The sequence below is a fragment of the Phyllobates terribilis genome, unplaced genomic scaffold (genome assembly GCF_046119375.1).
Source record: "Phyllobates terribilis strain yellow unplaced genomic scaffold, ASM4611937v1 Scaffold_4__5_contigs__length_816908805, whole genome shotgun sequence".
Classification (NCBI taxonomy): domain Eukaryota; kingdom Metazoa; phylum Chordata; class Amphibia; order Anura; family Dendrobatidae; genus Phyllobates; species Phyllobates terribilis.
The window spans coordinates 673975914-673991349 of NW_027362764.1; the positions used below are offsets into that span (position 1 = coordinate 673975914).

The window sequence follows — 15436 nt, forward strand, 5'->3', positions numbered from 1 at the left end:
CCAGCATTGTTGCTTATTTACTTTTAATACTAGGCTCCTTTTCACCAGGACCAGCGTCTCCCGGGTGGCTGGAGGCAACCACCGGTAACCCCAAGCAGAAGACCTTTGCAGGCAACACGACCCTCCCCCCTGAAGAGCAGCTCAAAGTCACTGGCAACCATCTCACCCTCTTCCTTCATTCACCCCTGGACGTCTCGCTCCGCCCCCAAGTTACGGGTCCAGCTTGCTCTTTCTGTCACATTACCGCGATGAAGGGTTTAGCCTGCAGGAGACCATGCGCCGAGCCATTTTTGAAGACACCTGATGCGGCGGGTGAATCACTGCTAAACAAACCACACCTGTAGGGACGGCACAGCCTTTGCATGGACCCTTCGGAACCCGCCCCGTCACGGCCAGATTGCTCGCCATCAAGCGATCCTGAGAAAGGCTGGCCGGGCGATGGATCGAGCAGCGTCTACTGGCCATACCACCTTGGATACGCCCGATCTCGTCTGATCTCGGAAGCAAATCAGGGCTGGGCTCGGACAGTACTTGAATGGGAGACCTCCTGGGAACACCGGGTGCTGTAGACCATTTTGATGACGTTTTGCCCTACTGCCCAGCTCGGCTAGCATGGAACGGCGCCTTGCCGGACACCGACCTTAAGTAACTTAGATGATGGAAGCCCCAAGGCCTCTGAGCCAGTTGGCAGCTAAGTACGCTACCCCGCCGCCCTTCACACAGGCCTGACACCGAGCTCCTTACCACGGCTAGGAGTGCTTATTGACTCCGCAGCTCGCCGTGTGGAAATGATGGCGTTAAAAGCACCCGGGGCCGTGAAGGGGCCAGGCTTTCAGCAGGTGCCCAGGGAAGGTTTTGGATGCCGGCCGCCTAGTGAGGGCCAGTAGAAGTAACATGTTTCTCTGCAAAGAAGCTTGTGTAACCAAGCCAGACGGCTGCCAAAGAGCTAACCTCAGTGCAAGGAAGGCAAGGAAGGTGCGGAAGGATTTGGGGAGGGGGGGTGATTCCTGCTAGGGCCCTGAAATCATAAAACAGGCAGGAGAGTCTGACGCATGGTGACGGAGAGGTTGTAGGGGCAGATAGGGGGTGTTGTCACGTGCGAGCACGTGTGCATGCTGGCTTGTGTGTGAGAGTGCGCTTCCTAGGTGTGGCGCGCTGCAGACAGTCAAAGGGATTGTTCCCTTTCATTAAAAGTTAATCCCCGGCTGCAGCCTATTAGAAAGCAACTAACCACGCTCTACTCACCCTACCCGGGTCTACCGTTGAGTCTCGCCTCTGCTCCCGGCCTGTGGCATTGGCTGTGAAGCTGACGTTCCGTCGACAGCGCTGCAGCCGATCAGTGAGCTCAGCGGCTCTGAGTGGGGCGTTGTGTCTACACGACCTTTTAAGGAAGCCAGCAAAAAAATTGAAGAGAAGGGAAAGCACAAAAGGACCTGGTCTTGCTGAGCACTGGAAAGGGCAGCCGGCAGCCAGACTTCAAAGTAGAAAAGCAGCAAGTGAGAGGCTTGTCTCTGCCTACGGCCACACCACCCTGAACAAGCCTGATCTCGGAAGCTAAGCAGGGTCGGGCCTGGTTAGTACTTGGATAGGAGACCGCCTGGGAATACCAGGTGCTTTAGGCTTTTGCTTTTTCCTTCCTTCCACCAGCAGGGGGCACTCTCTTCTATGCCTTTTTTCCATTCCCTTTCACAAGTGCACACATTCATTCTCTTTTCTTTTTTTCATTTGCTTTCTCTCTTGCGCTATTTCATCTCTGCAAAATACCAGCATCCTTCTGATCACCGTGGGCCTCCAGCATTGTTGCTTCTTTACTTTTAATACTAGGCTCCTTTTCACCAGGACCAGCGTCTCCCGCGTGGCTGGAGGCAACCACCGGTAGCCCCAAGCAGAAGACCTTTGCAGTCAACACAACCCTCCCCCCTGAAGAGCAGCTCAAAGTCACTGGCAACCATTTCACCCTCTTCCTTCATTCACCCCTGGACGTCTTGCTCCGCCCCCAAGTTATGGGTCCAGCTTGCTCTTTCTGTCACATTACCGCGATGAAGGGTTTAGCCTGCAGGAGACCCTGCGCCGAGACATTTTTGAAGACACCTGATGTGGCGGGTGAATCACTGCTAAACAAACCACACCTGTAGGGACGGCACAGACTTTGAATGGACCCTTCGGAGCCCGCCCCGTCACGGCCAGATTGCTCGCTTTTATGCACACGCCCGGACTGACTGGCGTGTGCGGGAGTAGTGGTTCCACTGGACCATGAACCGGAGAGTGCCTGGAGGGGCGTGACTAAGTATCTGGCCGATCCGACCAAGGTGGCACGACGGCATACGACGCCAGTGCACCAAGGAGAAACCGGGCAGAGGGACCAGGTGCTACTCCAGGTCAAACTCCGGATACGGGGGTTGACCCACACAGGGATTACTGGAACAGGCAGGTTAGGCTGGCACAGACTGGTGGATATAATCGAACACGGCAGGTATGCAGACGGGTGGATACAGGCGAGTATGCAGGCGGGGAGGTACTGGCCGAAAGGACGGGCTGGAGCACAGAGAGGACAAGACCCAGTACAGACTGGGTCACAGAAACAGAACCGCAGATGCGGTAGCCAAACACAGCAGAGAGGGAATGCCCGAAGCGGTGGGCAAGAGCAGAGCAGGACGGGACTTCCGGAGCAGCGAGCGCAAGCAGAGCAGGACAGGACTGCCGGAGCAGCGAGCAGATGCAGAGCAGGACGGAACTGCCGGAGCAGCGAGCAGAAGCAGAGCAGGACAGGACTGCCGGAGCAGCGAGCAGATGCAGAGCAGAAACCGCAGGAGCGGCAAGCAAGGCAAGAGCAGAGTGGAAACCGCAAGAGCGGCAAGCTAAGCAGGAGCAGAGCGGAAACCGCAGAGCAGTAAACAAGGCAGGAGCAGAGCGGAAACCGCAGAGCGGTAAACAAGGCAGGAGCAGAGAGGAAACCGCAGAGCGGTAAACAAGGCAGGAGCAGAGCGGAAACCGCAGAGCGGCTAAGTAGGCAGGAGCAGAGCGGAAACCGCAGAGCAGCAAACAAGGCAGGAGCAGAGCAGAAACCGCAGAGCGGCAAACAAGGCAGGAGCAGAGCAGAAACCGCAGGAGCGGCAAGCAAGGCAAGAGCAGGGCAGAAACCGCAAGAGAGGCAAGCTAAGCAGGAGCAGAGCGGAAACCGCAGAGCGGTAAACAAGGCAGGAGCAGAGCGGAAACCGCAGAGCGGTAAACAAGGAAGGAGCAGAGCGGAAACCGCAGAGCGGTAAACAAGGCAGGAGCAGAGCGGAAACCGCAGAGCGGTAAACAAGGCAGGAGCAGAGCGGAAACCGCAGGGGGGACAGGGCTCTGTTCACACGGAACAGACAGGAAGAGAAAGGCAGAGCCAGATACCCACAGGGTACTTGCAGTGAAGTAGCGAGTGGACCACAAACTCACAAACGGGAGTACAGAGACAACAATCAGGAGTTAGGTACGAGTTCAGACTCTGCAGAAAAAGGAAGGGAACGGACATAGAGGCAAAACAGGTAAAGGATAGGAGAGAGTTCAGACTGGAACCGAGAGTACGGAGGAGACCGACACTGCAGTGGAATACAGGAGCGGGTCTGGGAATACGGCCCTCAGAGAGGCGGGACGAACAGGCAAGGAGCGTGTTCAGACAGGACAGACAAGATACAGGAGCGGGTCTAGGTAATCGGCCACTAGAAGGCGGGAGGAACAGGCTAGGAGCGTGTTCAGACAGGACTGGAAATACAGCCTCCAGGAGAGGCAGCAGGCAAGAGTACACAGACAGGACTCAGTTCAGACACGGGAACTGATACCGCAAGGCAGCAGACATAGACAGGACTCAGTTCAGACACGGGAACTGATACCGCAAGGCAGGAGACAAAGACAGGACTCAGTTCAGACACGGGAACTGATACCGCAAGGCAGGAGACATAGACAGGACTCAGTTCAGACACGGGAACTGATACCGCAAGGCAGGAGACAAAGAACGGGACCTGGCACCTTCAGAGTGCAAGCACACACTGAATGAAACACTATGCTCAGGCAGGGATAGATGGGAGCAGCTGAGCTATATACCAGGTGACAGACAGCAATAGGCTGAGGACGCACAAGGGGTGTGACCCACAGCAGGTACAAAAAGCAGGAAGTGATCGGGCGCCGCCCTTAAGCAGCAGAAACAGACACAAACAGACAGCATGGAGGGAAGCCAGAGAGACATTCTGGACAGGAGATCAAGTGCGCGCTCTTGCACAGTGGGAGATGGACCACTATGCAAGGACGCCGCCAGGTATGTTACAGTACCCCCCCCTTACGCCCCCTCTTCTTCAGGCCTGCCAGAATCTCCCGCAGGGAATTTGAGGGCCAATTCTTCCCTTCGAAGAGATCACTTCCACTGTCCACCGGAAAAACTGGTCTCCTCTGGGTAGCTAGGATGCTACCTCCCATCCAGCCACCCTTAGCAACAGACAAAATGGGTGGAGTACCAGGAACAGCACACAAGGAAGTCTCACTCCACATACTTTCAGGTGGCATCCCAGAGGGTACAGGAGACAACTGGAAGTCCTCCACCGGGTTGGAGGGGGACAAAGACTTGGGGGTAATCTCTGCTTCGAGGTACATCTTGTCAAGCTCACAGGAAGAAATAGACGGGTTATCAGATACAGGATGAGGAAAAGTCACTGCCTCTTTGTTATCTGGTGGTACCCCGGAGGATTCAGGAAACAACTGGAGGTCCTCCGCCGGGTCAGAAGAGTGCAGAGGCTCAGAGAAAACATCTGCTTCAGAGTACACAAGGTCGGACTCACTGGACGAAGCAGGCGAGGTATCGGGTACCGAGTATAGGAAAGTCTCTGTCCATTCACCACCAGGTGGCACCCCGAAGGGTTCTGGAGACAACTGGCGGTCCTCCGCCTGGTCAGAGGGGTGTAGAGACTCACGGGTAACCTCTGCTTCAGAGTACACTAGGTCGGACTCACTGGACGAAACAAGCGAGGTATCAGATCCAGGATATAGGAAAGTCTCTGTCCATTCACCACCAGGTGGCACCCCGAATGGTTCTGGAGACAACTGGAGGTCCTCTGCCTGGTCAGAGGGGTGTAGAGACTCATGGTTAACCTCTGCTTCGGAGTACACTAGGTTGGACTCACTGGACGAAGCGAGCGAGGTATCAGGTACAGAGTATAGGAGAGTGTCTGTCCTTTCGCTACCAGGTAGCACCCCGAAGGGTTCAGGAGACAACTGGAGGTCCTCCGCCTGGTCGGAGGGGTGTAGAGACTCGGGGGTAACTACCACTTTGGGGTACCCATTGTCAGGCTCACAGGACGAAGCGGACAAAGTATCGAGTACCGGGTGTAGAGAAGTCTCTCTCCATTTGTTATCGAGTGGTATCCCGGAGGATTCAGGAGGCAACAGGGGGTCCTCCACCAGGTAGTAGAGGTGCACAGACTCTGAGGTAACCACAGCTTTGGAGCATCCTTGGACATGCACACTGGTTAAAGTGGGTGAAGCATCTGATGCCGGGTGCAGGAAGTTCTCCTGTGTGGAGTCTGGATGGGCAGAAGTCTCTTCGGGCAGGAGAACTGGTGCACTACCCACGCACATTACCCGTTGGGGCTTCTCTGGGATACAGGGAGATGAAGCTTCAGTAGGGACTTCAAGGTTGGGGTCAGGAGGTCTCAGGGAGGACAGACCCTGGCGTGACGGCTTGCCTCTACGACTAGCACATCTGGACTGCCTCTTGAGGTTGGGAGAAGTATTCCGGAAAGCGTAGTCACCCTGTGAGGATTCTGGGTGGGCAGTAGTCTCATTGGGCTGGAGGACTATTGCGCTACCCACACACATTACCCATCGGGGCTGCTCCGGGATATTGGGAAGAGAAGCTTCAGCAGGGGCTTCAGGGTTAGGGTCCTCGAAGACCACACGAAAGGCCACCAGAAAGGCCTGCAGGTCAAGGACGACAGGATCCCATGCTTCCCATAGGGGGGTGACCCATTTCAAGGCATCACTCGCTAGGTAGTCAATCATAAAGGCCACTTTAGCCCAATCGGAAGGAAAATAGAGAGGGTAGGCCTTAAAGTGTAGCATGCATTGCTCCACAAATGCACGACACTGTCTTGGATCCCCATAGTATCGTGGCGGATCGGCAGGAACGAGAGCTGATAGATCCATCTGGACGGTGCGTAATTCGCCTGGAACTCAGCTAAGGGAAAAAAAAAATTATCTATTTATTTTTAATGCATGTATTCACTAGAAAACGTCTCAGAGAGCGAAGGCCGTGGGGCTCAACGGGAACCATGGCCTGAGCATGCTGTTATGCACACGCCCGGACTGACTGGCGTGTGCGGGAGTAGTGGTTCCACTGGACCATGAACCGGAGAGTGCCTGGAGGGGCGTGACTAAGTATCTGGCCGATCCGACCAAGGTGGCACGACGGCATACGATGCCAGTGCACCAAGGAGAAACCGGGCAGAGGAACCAGGTGCTACTCCAGGTCAAACTCCGGACACGGGGGTTGACCCACACAGGGATTACTGGAACAGGCATGTTAGGCTGGCACAGACTGGTGGATATAAGCGAACATGGCAGGTATGCAGACGGGTGGATACAGGCGAGTATGCAGGCGGGGAGGTACTGGCCGAAAGGATGGGCTGGAGCACAGAGAGGACAAGACCCAGTACAGACTGGGTCACAGAAACAGAACCGCAGATGCAGTAGCCAAACACAGCAGAGAGGGAATGCCCGAAGCGGTGGGCAAGAGCAGAGCAGGACGGGACTGCTGGAGCAGCGAGCGCAAGCAGAGCAGGACAGGACTGCCGGAGCAGCGAGCAGATGCAGAGCAGGACGGGACTGCCGGAGCAGCGAGCAGAAGCAGAGCAGGACAGGACTGATGGAGCAGCGAGCAGATGCAGAGCAGAAACCGCAGGAGCGGCAAGCAAGGCAAGAGCAGAGTGGAAACCGCAAGAGCGGCAAGCTAAGCAGGAGCAGAGCGGAAACCGCAGAGCGGTAAACAAGGCAGGAGCAGAGCAGAAACCGCAGAGCGGTAAACAAGGCAGGAGCAGAGCGGAAACCGCAGAGCGGTAAACAAGGCAGGAGCAGAGCGGAAACCGCAGAGCGGCTAAGTAGGCAGGAGCAGAGCGGAAACCGCAGAGCGGCAAACAAGGCAGGAGCAGAGCGGAAACCGCAGAGCGGTAAACAAGGCAGGAGCAGAGCGGAAACCGCAGAGCGGCTAAGTAGGCAGGAGCAGAGCGGAAACCGCAGAGCGGCTAAGTAGGCAGGAGCAGAGCGGAAACCGCAGAGCGGCAAACAAGGCAGGAGCAGAGCAGAAACCGCAGGAGCGGCCAGCAAGGCAAGAGCAGGGCAGAAACCGCAAGAGCGGCAAGCTAAGCAGGAGCAGAGCGGAAACCGCAGAGCGGTAAACAAGGCAGGAGCAGAGCGGAAACCGCAGAGCGGTAAACAAGGAAGGAGCAGAGCGGAAACCGCAGAGCGGTAAACAAGGCAGGATCAGAGCGGAAACTGCAGAGCGGCAAACAAAGCAGAGCAGGGGGGACAGGGCTCTGTTCACACGGAACAGACAGGAAGAGAAAGGCAGAGCCAGATACCCACAGGGTACTTGCAGTGAAGTAGCGAGTGGACCACAAACTCACAAACGGGAGTACAGAGACAACAAGCAGGAGTTAGGTACGAGTTCAGACTCTGCAGAAAAAGGAAGGGAACGGACATAGAGGCAAAACAGGTAAAGGATAGGAGAGAGTTCAGACTGGAACTGAGTGTACGGAGGAGACCGACACTGCAGCGGGATACAGGAGCGGGTCTGGGAATACGGCCCCCAGAGAGGCGGGACGAACAGGCAAGGAGCGTGTTCAGACAGGACAGACAAGATACAGGAGCGGGTCTAGGTAAACGGCCCCTAGAAGGCGGGAGGAACAGGTTAGGAGCGTGTTCAGACAGGACTGGAAATACAGCCTCCAGGAGAGGCAGCAGCAAGAGTACACAGACAGGACTCAGTTCAGACACGGGAACTGATACCGCAAGGCAGGAGATATAGACAGGACTCAGTTCAGACACGGGAACTGATACCGCAAGGCAGGAGACAAAGACAGGACTCAGTTCAGACACGGGAACTGATACCGCAAGGCAGGAGACATAGACAGGACTCAGTTCAGACACGGGAACTGATACCGCAAGGCAGGAGACAAAGAACTGGACCTGGCACCTTCAGAGTGCAAGCACACACTGAATGAAACACTATGCTCAGGCAGGGATAGATGGGAGCAGCTGAGCTATATACCAGGTGACAGACAGCAATAGGCTGAGGACGCACAAAGGGTGTGACCCACAGCAGGTGCAAAAAGCAGGAAGTGATCGGGCGCCGCCCTTAAGCAGCAGAAACAGACACAAACAGACAGCATGGAGGGAAGCCAGAGAGACATTCTGGACAGTAGATCAAGTGCGCGCTCTTGCACAGTGGGAGATGGACCACTATGCAAGGATGCCGCCAGGTATGTTACACTCGCCACCAAGCGATCCTGAGAAAGGCTGGCCGGGCGATGGATCAAGCAGAGTCTACTGGCAATACCACCTTGGTTACGCCCATTCTCATCTGATCTCGGAAGCAAAGCAGGGCTGGGCTCAGACAGTACTTGGATGGGAGACCTACTGGGAACACCGGGTGCCGTAGACCATTTTGATAACGTTTTGCCCTACTGCCCAGCTCGGCTAGCATGGAACGGCGCCTTGCCGGACACCGACCTTAAGTAACTTAGATGATGGAAGCCCCAAGGCCTCTGAGCCAGTTGGCAGCTAAGTACGCTACCCCGCCGCCTTCACGCAGGCCTGACACCGAGCTACTTGTCACGGCAAGGAGTGCTTATTGACTCCGCAGCTCGCCGTGTGGAAATGATGGCATTAAAAGCACCCGGGGCCGTGAAGGGGCCAGGCTTTCAGCAGGTGCCCAGGGAAGGTTTTGGATGCCGGCCGCCTAGCGAGGGCCAGCAGAAGTAACATGTATCTCTGCAAAGAAGCTTGTGTAACCAAGCCAGACGGCTGACAAAGAGCTAACCTCAGTGCAAGGAAGGTGCGGAAGGTGCGGAAGGAATTGGGGAGGGGGGGGTGATTCCTGATAGGGCCCTGAAATCATAAAACAGGCAGGAGAGTCTGACGCATGGTGACGGAGAGGTTGTAGGGGCAGATAGGGGGTGTTGTCACGTGCGAGCACGTGTGCATGCTGGCTTGTGTGTGAGCGTGCGCTTCCTAGGTGTGGCGCGCTGCAGACAGTCAAAGGGATTGTTCCCTTTCATTAAAAGTTAATCCCCGGCTGCAGGCTATTAGAAAGCAACTAACCGCGCTCTACTCAACCCTACCCAGGTCTACCGGTGAGTCTCGCCTCAGCTCCCGGCCTGTGGCATTGGCCGTGAAGCTGACGTTCCGTCGACAGCGCTGCAGCCGATCAGTGAGCTCAGCGGCTCTGAGTGGGGCGTTGTGTCTACAAGACCTTTTAAGGAAGCCAGCAAAAAAATTGAAGAGAAGGGAAAGCACAAAAGGACCTGGTCTTGCTGAGCACTGGAAAGGGCAGCCGGCAGCCAGACGTCAAAGTAGAAAAGCAGCAAGTGAGAGACCAGTCTCTGCCTATGGCCACACCACTCTGAACATGCACGATCTCGTCTAATCTCAGAAGCTAAGCATGGTTGGGTCTGGTTAGTACTTGGACAGGAGACCGCCTGGGAATACTAGGTGCTGTAGGCTTTTGCTTTTTCTTTCCTTCCACCAGCAGGGGGCACTCTCTTCTATGCCTTTTTTCCATTCCCTTTCACAAGTGCACACATTCATTCTCTTTTCTTTTTTTCATTTGCTTTCTCTCTTGCGCTATTTCATGTCTGCAAAATACCAGCATCCTTCTAATCACCGTGGGCCTTCAGCATTGTTGCTTCTTTACTTTTAATACTAGGCTCCTTTTCACCAGGACCAGCGTCTCTCGCGTGGCTGGAGGCAACCACCGGTAACCCCAAGCAGAAGACCTTTGCAGGCAATACGACCCTCCCCCCTGAAGAGCAGCTCAAAGTCAATGGCAACCATCTCACCCTCTTCCTTCATTCACCCCTGGACGTCTCGCTCCACCCCCAAGTTACGGGTCCAGCTTGCTCTTTCTGTCACATTACCGCGATGAAGGGTTTAGCCTGCAGGAGACCCTGCGACGAGACATTTTTGAAGACACCTGATGCGGCGGGTGAATAACTGCTAAACAAACCACACCTGTAGGGATGGCACAGCCTTTGCATGGACCCTTCGGAACCCGCCCCGTCACGGCCAGATTGCTCGCCACCAAGCGATCCTGAGAATGGTTGGCCGGGCGATGGATCGAACAGTGTCTACTGGCCATACCACCATGGACACGCCTGATCTCGTCCGATCTCGGAAGCAAAGCAGGGCTGGGCTCGGACAGTACTTGGATGGGATACCTCCTGAGAACACAGGGTGCTGTAGAACATTTTGATGACGTTTTGCCCTACTGCCCAGCTCGGCTAGCATGGAACGGCGCCTTGCCGGACACCGACCTTAAGTAACTTAGATGATGAAAGCCCCAAGGCCTCTGAGACAGTTGGCAGCTAAGTACGCTACCCCGCCGCCCTTCACGCAGGCCTGACACCGAGCTCCTTTCCACGGCTAGGAGTGCTTATTGACTCCGCAGCTCGCCGTGTGGAAATGATGGCGTTAAAAGCACTGGGGGCCGTGAAGGGGCTAGGCTTTCAGCAGGTGCCCAGGGAAGGTTTTGGATGCCGGCCGTCTAGCGAGGGCCAGCAGAAGTAACATGTTTCTCTGCAAAGAAGCTTGTGTAACCAAGCCAGACGGCTGACAAAGAGCTAACCTCAGTGCAAGGAAGGCAAGGAAGGTGCGGAAGGAATTGGGGAAGGGGGGGGGTGATTCCTGCTAGGGCCCGGAAATCATAAAACAGGCAGGAGAGTCTGACGCATGGTGATGGAGAGGTTGTAGGGGCAGATAGGGGGTGTTGTCACGTGCGAGCACGTGTGTATGCTGGCTTGTGTGTGAGAGTGCGCTTCCTAGGTGTGGCGCGCTGCAGACAGTCAAAGGGATTGTTCCCTTTCATTAAAAGTTAATCCACGGCTGCAGGCTATTAGAAAGCAACTAACCGCGCTCTACTCACCCTACCCGGGTCTACCGGTGAGTCTCGCCTCTGCTCCCAGCCTGTGGCATTGGCCGTGAAGCTGACGTTCCGTCGACAGCGCTGAAGCCGATCAGTGAGCTCAACGGCTCTGAGTGGGGCGTTGTGTCTACAAGACCTTTTAAGGCAGCCAGCAAAAAAATTGAAGAGAAGGGAAAGCACAAAAGGACCTGGTCTTGCTGAGCACTGGAAAGGGCAGCCGGCAGCCAGACGTCAAAGTAGAAAAGCAGCAAGTGAGAGGCTTGTCTCTGCTTACGGCCACACCACCCTGAACACGCCCAATCTCATCTGAACTTGGAAGTTAAGCAGGGTCAGGACTGGTTAGTACTTGGATGCGAGACCTCCTGGGAACGCCGGGTGCTGTAGACCATTTTGATGACGTTTTGCCCTACTGCCCAGCTCGGCTAGCATGGAATGGCGCCTTGCCGGACACCGACCTTAAGTAACTTAGATGATGGAAGCCCCAAGGCCTCTGAGCCAGTTGGCAGCTAAGTACGCTACCACGCAGGCCTGACACCGAGCTCCTTGCCACTGCTAGGAGTGCTTATTGACTCCGCAGCTCGCCGTGTGGAAATGATGGCGTTAAAAGCACCCGGGGCCGTAAAGGGGCCAGGCTTTCAGCAGGTGCCCAGGGAAGGTTTTGGATGCCAGCCGCCTAGCGAGGGCCAGCAGAAGTAACATGTTTCTCTGCAAAGAAGCTTGTGTAACCAAGCCAGACGGCTGACAAAGAGCTAACCTCAATGCAAGGAAGTCAAGGAAGGTGCGGAAGGTATTGGGGAAGGGGGGGGTGATTCCTGCTAGGGCCCTGAAATCATAAAACAGGCAGAAAAGTCTGACGCATGGTGACGGAGAGGTTGTAGGGGCAGATAGGGGGTGTTGTCACGTGCGAGCACGTGTGTATGCTGGCTTGTGTGTGAGAGTGCGCTTCCTAGGTGTGGCGCGCTGCAGACAGTCAAAGGGATTGTTCCCTTTCATTAAAAGTTAATCCCCGGCTGCAGGCTATTAGAAAGCAACTAACCGCGCTCTACTCACCCTACCCGGGTCTACCGGTGAGTCTCGCCTCTGCTCCCGGCCTGTGGCATTGGCCGTGAAGCTGACGTTCCGTCGACAGCGCTGTAGCCGATCAGTGAGCTCAGCGGCTCTGAGTGGGGCATTCTGTCTACAAGAACTTTTAAGGAAGCCAGCAAAAAAACTGAAGAGAAGGGAAAGCACAAAAGGACCTGGTCTTGCTGAGCACTGGAAAGGGCAGCCGGCAGCCAGACGTCAAAGTAGAAAAGCAGCAAGTGAGAGACTTGTCTCTGCCTATGGCCACACCACCCTGAACACGCAAAATCTCATCTGATCTCAGAAGCTAAGCAGAGTTGGGCCTGGTTAGTACTTGGATGGGAGACCACCTGGGAATGCCAGGTGCTGTAGGCTTTTGCTTTTTCCTTCCTTCCACCAGCAGGGTGCACTCTCTTCTATGCCTTTTTTCCATTCCCTTTCACAAGTGCACACATTCATTCTCTTTTCTTTTTTTCATTTGCTTTCTCTCTTGCTCTATTTCATCTCTGCAAAATACCAGCATCCTTCTGATCACCGTGGGCCTCTAGCATTGTTGCTTCTTTACTTTTAATACTAGGCTCCTTTTCACCAGGACCAGCGTCTCCCGCGTGGCTGGAGGCAACCACCGGTAACCCCAAGCAGAAGACCTTTGAAGGCAACACGACCCTCCCCCCTGAAGAGCAGCTCAAAGTCACTGGCAACCATCTCACCCTCTTCCTTCATTCACCCCTGGACGTCTCGCTCCGCCCCCAAGTTACGGGTCCAGCTTGCTCTTTCTGTCACATTACCGCGATGAAGGGTTTAGCCTGCAGGAGACCCTGCGCCGAGACATTTTTGAAGACACCTGATGCGGCGGGTGAATCACTGCTAAACAAACCACACCTGTAGGGACGGCACAGCCTTTGCATGGACCCTTCGGAGCCCGCCCCATCACGGCCAGATTGCTCGCCATCAAGCGATCCTGAGAAAGGCTGGCCGGGCGATGGATCGAGCAGCGTCTACTGGCCATACCACCTTGGATACGCCCGATCTCATCTGATAATATCACAGCGTACCATAGCAATCAGTAATATCCATCTAATTATTATCAAAATATTAAAATAAATTATGTTTGGAATAATAAACAATAATAGATAATAATTCATTATCAATCAAGTTCTCCATATGGTAGAACATTTTTATGTCATAGGTGTAATTACCTTTTCCAACCCATAGGTGTCAGTGTATTTTGAAAAAACAAGTTTTTATATCTTTATTAAACCAATAATATCAAAGAATGTATACTCCTGAACCAAAATGAATAAATATATGAATGTATGAATGAATGAATGAATGAATGAATGAATAAATGAATGAATGAATTGTTGTGTTTACTCAAAAAATGTAAACATTTTTTTCCTTAGCAATATATATTTAATGAAGCAATACTCTTGTATTAGAATCATAGAATCATAGAATCATAGAATGGTAGAGTTGGAAGGGACCTCCTGGGTCATCTGGTCCAACCCCCTGCTCAAAGCAGGATTCACTAGATCATCTCAGAGAGATGTCTGTCCAGCCTCTGTTTGAAGACGTCCATTGAAGGGGAACTCACCACCTCTCGTGGCAGCCTGTTCCACTCATTAATCACCCTAACTGTCAAAAAGTTTTTTCTAATATCTAATCTGTGTCTCCTCCCATTTAGTTTCATCCCATTGCTTCTAGTCTTTCCTTGTGCAAATGAGAATAAAGATGATCCTTCTACAATGTGACAGCCCTTGACATATTTGTAGACAGCTATTAAGTCTCCTTAGACATTACTTTATTAAATATTAATGTGTTTTCTCAATTGAGATATTGAACTCAAATAAAATCAAATGAGAATTAAAAAATGAAAAAATAGAAAAATAAGAAGTATAAAGTAAGAATAAAATTTTAAAAATGAAAAATAAAATTAAGAGTAAAAATAAGAATAAAAATAAAAATAAGGCATTTAAATTTTAATGACAAATGCAGAGTAATTATATTCTCCATAAAAAATACCCTTATATCTACATTATCTGGATGATTTCATATTTGTCATAACCTTGTACCACCAAAAAATATTAAATTATGCAACTTTGCATGTAATACCCTTCTTAATTATACCATAGTACCTTATTATTATTTCTTCTTTATTAAAATGTGTGGAAAATAAGTATTAATCAAAAGTGATTATGTAATCAGGATCAAAAACACATTTTCCCCCTTAATACCAAAAATATTATTTTATAAAATTTATGTATATATCAGAACCAAATTAAAAACAATTATTCTTCTAGAAATATTGTGCATAAATTTCATATCGATGAGTAGCATAGATTTGACTAAAGAGAGGTGTGTACCTATTTAGGTAACCATTAAAAATAATATTATAGTTATTCAAGAATATTATCATGTGGAAAATTATTCTAAATATAAATTTGCTTTGTAAACCATTTTGATGTGTGGTTGCCCTTATCCACTATTAGTTAAATCAAGAAATAATAATTATTAAAGAAATATAGAAATATATATGTAGATAATACCTAATTATGTATTATAATTTCCTCAGAATTAAATATATTTTTGTACCTTCACATAAAGAAACATTTTTTTTTTCAAACATACAAACATACGAGGCCTCTGTCACATCAATCACACTTAGCAGCTGCTGATTTACTCATCTGTCACCTTCACTCTGTCATTCACAGATCTGTTCAACTCAAACATTCCACATATGAAGTTTTAGATATATATATATATTTAACCCAAAATTGTTGTATTCCAATTTATTAATGCGCATTGCCATATCAATTGATTATCTTTATATTTCTTTGAATATTCCCCAAGTACATATTATATAATATGAGAGTAAGTCACTGGAATTTCAGACACTTGAAAAAACACTTGTCTTAGATTCTTTTTTCACTGGCTGCCCAGTCTTAAGTTACATCAGTTGAAAATAGAATGAATGGGATCCTATACTATTAGCTCAAAGTTCAAAGGCCACAGCTGTCACACGTCATGATGTAAAGCTACTTTAATTTGCACGAACACTTCATGCACAGAAAATATCAGCAACACAAAAGAATTAATAAGTATTACATATATATTAGAGTTCAACTAGATATATTGTTATTATTTTAAAATGTTATACACATAAAATCATGCAATTTTTTCACTTCCTGTGTGAATAAAGAAATAAATCCATTT

The 15436-nt window shown here is 51.5% G+C and overlaps 7 pseudogenes; all 7 read left to right on the forward strand.

Annotated features, from left to right (window-relative positions):
- The first annotated feature begins 452 nt into the window (after positions 1-452).
- On the forward strand, positions 453-572 carry LOC141267455 (5S ribosomal RNA; annotated as a pseudogene).
- A 941-nt stretch (positions 573-1513) lies between these two features.
- Positions 1514-1622, forward strand: LOC141269781 (5S ribosomal RNA; annotated as a pseudogene).
- A 6941-nt stretch (positions 1623-8563) lies between these two features.
- On the forward strand, positions 8564-8683 carry LOC141269714 (5S ribosomal RNA; annotated as a pseudogene).
- A 942-nt stretch (positions 8684-9625) lies between these two features.
- Positions 9626-9744, forward strand: LOC141270134 (5S ribosomal RNA; annotated as a pseudogene).
- A 621-nt stretch (positions 9745-10365) lies between these two features.
- LOC141269366 (5S ribosomal RNA) lies at positions 10366-10485 on the forward strand (annotated as a pseudogene).
- A 944-nt stretch (positions 10486-11429) lies between these two features.
- Positions 11430-11548, forward strand: LOC141268119 (5S ribosomal RNA; annotated as a pseudogene).
- Positions 11549-12479: 931 nt separating this feature from the next.
- LOC141267498 (5S ribosomal RNA) lies at positions 12480-12598 on the forward strand (annotated as a pseudogene).
- The last annotated feature ends 2838 nt before the right edge of the window (positions 12599-15436 follow it).